The sequence below is a fragment of the Phacochoerus africanus genome, chromosome 3 (assembly GCF_016906955.1).
Source record: "Phacochoerus africanus isolate WHEZ1 chromosome 3, ROS_Pafr_v1, whole genome shotgun sequence".
NCBI classification, from domain to species: domain Eukaryota; kingdom Metazoa; phylum Chordata; class Mammalia; order Artiodactyla; family Suidae; genus Phacochoerus; species Phacochoerus africanus.
Window position 1 is genome coordinate 3,845,446 of NC_062546.1, and position 5,371 is coordinate 3,850,816.

The 5,371-nt window shown below is 53.5% G+C and overlaps 1 long non-coding RNA gene across 1 annotated transcript; it reads left to right on the forward strand.

Moving 5' to 3' along the window:
* Positions 1-1,355: 1,355 nt before the first annotated feature.
* On the forward strand, positions 1,356-5,056 carry LOC125122432 (uncharacterized). The gene is made up of 2 exons (XR_007133786.1): positions 1,356-1,385; positions 2,767-5,056. It is a non-coding gene; the product is annotated as an uncharacterized LOC125122432 (long non-coding RNA).
* Positions 5,057-5,371: the final 315 nt, after the last annotated feature.

The window sequence follows — 5,371 nt, forward strand, 5'->3', positions numbered from 1 at the left end:
AAGAGAAAGATGCGGGGGGCGGGGTGGGGGGGAGACAGAGCCGCAGCTGAGGCCTTTAGTCACGGTGACTGTGGCGCGCCACCCGGGCACAGAGCCTGCTGCCTGGAAGTGGGGGCTGTCTGTGCGGGCCGGTGAGAATGCGAGCCTGGGCGCTCATCTTCCTGGCCGTGGGGTTGGGAGGGCTGGGCGCTCTTCTTCCTGGCCGTGGGGTTGGGAGGGCCGTCTGCAGGGCCAGCCCGCGGACGCTGGAGGTCCCCCAGGGCCCAGATGGCGCCTTGACACGTAAGTGATGACCGCGACAGACCTCTGATGGTTCGCCCAATATCAAAAGGTTTGCATTCACTTTTGTTTTCAAGACATTGCACAACATCGTCTTGATGACAGCATTGGGGACGCCCCTAAAATCTGCAGCCACAGCGAGCCCTGCGTCTCCCCACCCTGGTTCCCCGCCCTCCTCTCTCTGACTCTGGGAGAAGCAAACACAGGAGGGATGGGGAGGGTGCGTGTGCCATGGACAATACATACAGTCCATGAATGTATAAAACACGACATATAAAAATTCAATATATATACATGAAAATAGGTATTCTCACTGGTGGAGGCTGAGAAGCAAAATGAGTGTCTAAGCCAGAAGAGGAGACGATTTGGGACACGGGACAGGCCAGATACAGACTGGTGGCACATTAACTCGTTAAGACTTTCCCGCTGCTTTGAAATGTGTCTTTTTTCCCCACTGGGGAGAGGAAGGTTTCCCTACCCCACTTCGCCACCAGTAATGTCCAGCTGGTCTAAGCCGCACGTTGAGACAGGTTGCGTTTGGGAAGGAGTTTCATCTGGCTGAGTGAGCTCTCTCTCCTTTGGGAGAACAAAATCATACAGATTCTCATGTCTTCCCTCCACAGACTGCCAGCCTCAATGCCTAAGCACCTCTCTGGCTATGTGAGCCACCACCTATGCAAGAGGCCACAGGTAGCGGGCAGGCTAAGAACGGGAAAGAGGGTAGAGCTGCAGATGATGCTTCAACCATGTAGCAGCACCATCCCTCCAGCACCCCTTCCCCTTCCCTGGGACCCTCAGGACCCAGCACTGACACCGGCATCCATTTCCATTCACTGGTACCTGTTTGTTTGTTTGGTATGGATTTTTTTCTTTTTCCTTTTTATGGCCACACCTGCGGCATATGGAAGTTCACAAGCCAGTGATCGAATCAGAGCTACCACTATCAGCCTACACCACAGCCACAGCAACTTGGGATCCGAGCCACATCCGAAAACTACACCGAAGCTTGCAGCAACACCAAAGTCCAGGGATTGAACCTGCATCCTCATGGACCCTATGTCGGGTTCTTAACTGGCTGAGCCACAACAGGAACTCCTCTCCCATTGGTAAGTATCCTAGAACCTTCCCCGGCCACGACATATAAGCAAAGCGCTATGGGGAGCCTTCCCAGAGGAAAGAGATGAGCTGGGTGTTGCAGGATACGTAAGAATCTGATGGGCAGAAGCAGCAGCAAGGGGCAAGCTGGGGAGACCTGAAAACACACCAAGGTTGAAGGCTTGTGAGTGCACCACTGTGCCTGAGAGGGAGAGAGGGCCAGGGGGCAGCTGTGGACCAGGGGAGGGAGAAGAGGAGGAGGATGGGACAGGAGGAGGTACCATCAAAATGCCAACCTCACATGCAGAAAGGATGGGCCTTCACCTGGAGTGCGGAGAACTGGAGCAGAAAGCCATGGAAAGGGATGGAGAAAGGGCTGAGTGAGGCCGGCTGTCTCGGGGCCCAGGCCAGATGTTTCCCCAAGCCTAACCAGGGAAGCTCACAGGGATGCAGGCATCTCTTCATGCTGAAAGGACTCAGGTTTACCTTTTTTTCTGCCAAGTTACAGTGTGAATGTGCATCATGAACATAAATTAATGAGGAAAGTTTCCTATACAAAAGCTACTTTTGTTTGTTTGTTTGTTTATTTATGGCCTCTCCTGCAGCATGTGGGAGTTCCGCTGGCCAAGGATCAAACCTGTACCATAGCAGCAATGCAAGCTGCTGCAGTGACAATGCCAGATGCTTAACCTGCTGTGCCACAAAGGAACATTCCAACAGCTGCTTAAAAAAAAAAAAAAAAAAAAAATCCCTGTATTCTTTTCCGTAGAGGTTGTATCAGTTTACCTTCCCGCCAACAGTGTAGGAGGGTTCCCGTTTCCCGTGGGGGGAACAGGGACTGGTCGCTCTGCTGTACAGCAGAGACTGACACAACAGTGCATATCAACTATACTCCGATAAAATTTAAAAAACCCAAGTCCCTGTGGAGTTAACTAGAAATAAATACATCAGCGGATGATTAGGGAAACAAAGTGTGACCTATCCACACCACGGATGTCCTCCGACAGTAAAAAGACAATGAAGTTCCAGCACCTGCTGGAACATGGGTGGACCCCAGGACTGATGCACTGAGGGAAAGAAGCCAGACACCAAGGCCCCACATTGACGGAGTTCATGTATATGAAACGACCAGAATAGGCTAATCTGTAGACAGCAAGTAGATTGGCAGCTCCCTCGGGCTGCGGGGAGAGAGAGGAGTGAGTGCTCTGGGTACAGAGGTTATGGGGGGGCGGAGTAGTCTAGAATTAGGTCATAGTGACGAGTGCACAACTCTGAACATACAAACTCACCAGCTAAAGTCAGCAAGTAGACTTTATGGTAGGTGAATTCTATCTCAATGTAATAAATAATCCCTTGCCTTTCAATCTGTCTGAACACTGCCATGTACCTCAGGCCTCCAGAGCGTGCAGCCGATCACCAACCTGCAAAGCATGTGACAAGAGTCACCCAAGAAAGACAAAAATCATTTCCCAATGACTGTGAACTCCCTTGCTTAGGCCTTTATCCCCCATAAGGAAACAAACAAAAAAGACGTATCACTCCCTTGCCAAGAGCAAGGCTCATTTGGCAAAATTGCCGTCTATAATGACTGTTCTTTAAAGCAAAGCTCTCAGGTGCAGCCACAAGAAAAGGCAGCAAAACCAGGACAGGACGTCGGCAGACACCCTGCGTGTCCGGGGGAGACAGGGGCGGGGGTGGGAAATAATGCACGCAAGGCCCCCCACCCCCCACTGCTGTCCAGAATCTGGGGCCAGGGGAGCAGACTGACCCCCGCGTCTCCTGGGGTTCAGAGCCTTCCCTGACCCCACGTATGCAGTCACGTGGCAGAAAGCCACAGGGAGGGGGCGGCTGCACCTGGCCGCCTGCTCACTGCTCTGAGAGCAGCCACCTGGCTCAAGCAGGACTCAGCATGAGGATGAGTCTGAGCAGGAAATCTGGGGCTTGGGGACCTGGCTCAGCTCACCCGCCAGCAGGGCTCTGAAGCGCTTCTCGGTGCTGCGGATGAGTCAAACCAGAAGTGATACAAGCCAAGACTCTCAGAGCTCGTCCCGGGTGCGTCCCTCACCCCACATCCTGCTGCCTGCCCTTCTCTCCCTGACCTCCAGTGGCCTCTGCAAAGCAGCCCAACACAGCATCCAGCGCCCAAAAACCTGTGTTAAATGAACGGAAGCGAATGGAGGCATTTGCTTCCACTCCTATACCTACAGTGGGCCAATCTGTGACAAGCCAAGGCCATGCAAGACCAATCAGGACCAGGATGAGGGTTCCCCGCTGGATCAGCAGGTTAGGGACCTGACGTTGTTACTGCTGTGGTGCAGGTTTCACCCCCAGCGGGGGGACTTCCGAATGCTCTGGGCGTGGCCAAAAGGAAAGACCAATCAGGAGAGACAACCACCCCTCTTCCCTGGGCTCTCCTGAGACAGACACCTCTTGTTCTTGCCGGGATCATCTATCCCACGTGTTCCTCTGAGTTACCTGACACCCCGCACAATATCAGCCCTCGGTCAATGTCAGCTGATGGCAAACCCTATCAAATCCCTCAGGCCTGGAGCCTTGCACTGGGGGACTCAGAGGCCTAAGCCAGTGGGACCTGCCCAGCATGGAAAACTCAAGGGCTGCAAGCTCATCAAATGCGGAGGGCATCGTGCATCACGGCGGGCTTCACGGAGGAGGTGGGGGGTGGGCGTTACACGGCCCACCCTGGGGCCTACGACCAGTGTGTTGGGAACACGTGCTCAGATTTTCATTTAAGCCCCTCCCTCTCTGGGCTCCACTCCCCTTCCTGTCCGCGTTGTCAAAAGAGGTTGCCATCACCATCCATGTCTAATGCCAGCTGAGTTCAAACCTGCTGAGTCCCTTTCGGAAGCAGCACTCCATGGACACGTGACACGGTCCCGACGGCTGTTCTCATTTCTGGGCAGATGGAAAAGTGCCTCCCCCTCCCCTCGAAGTGTGACGGCACGAGTGGCCCATGTAATTATCTGTGAGCGCGTCCTTAGCGTCACTTCAACACTGTTTTTATCTAAAACATGATGCACCCAGCCAGCTTTTGCTTCTCCACCGTAGTGGAGGTCAAGGTTCGGCTGCATAATTGAAATGGAAACGTTATTTCCCCCACCCACCCGCCCAGGTTCCCTCACCTCCGCATCCTCCTGCTGAGGAGGGAGGCGCTGTTGGACTGTGGAAGGGGCGCTGGCCTTGGCTGGGACTCCAGGGCCGGCTTTCTGGGGGACGTGACCGGTGCCCCCCCTTCCAGTGGGGCGGGAAGGGAAAGGGCTGGACCCCAGCCTGCCGAGAACCCCTCCCCCAAGCGGCGCAGCATCTTCTTTGTAGTTGCTTTTCATCATTTAATTGGTCGCAAGCTGTAATCACAGGTGCTGTGGTCAGGACGCACTTGGGTAACAACCACGACGAGAACTCCCCGGGTACTCGCTTTTCCTAAAGGTGTCAGCAAAGGCATCGCTCAACTCTCACGCGGACGCTCAAACAGAAACCCAGCCTTCACGGAAAGACCGTGAATGTCTAAGGAAGGCACCAGTGTCTGCCCCTCTGCTGTGAACGTGTGCCTGTGAGGCGCTCGAGATGGGCACAGTGGAATGTGGGGATGCTCTGTGCCAACTCTGCCATGTTCCCATAAACTGAAAAGTCTTCCCAAATAAAAGGGTTATTAAAAATGTTTTAAGGGAGTGGGGTTGACTGGGAGTTTGGGATGAGCAGATGCAAACTGGTGCCTTAGACAAGCAATGAGGTCCTGCTGTACAGCACAGGGCCCTATGTCCCGTCTCTGTGGTGGAACATGATGGAAGACGCATGTGGAAAGGAGCGTGTATACATGTGTAACCGGGTCACTTTGCTGTGCAGCAGAAAGTGACAGAAGGTTGTAAATCAACTATGCTTTATTAAAAAATTTTTTACTAGCCCCACCTAAAGTTACAGAAGAAAACTTTTTAAAAAGGAGACAGCACCCAGGGCCTGCACAGCCATCTTGGGAAGTGTC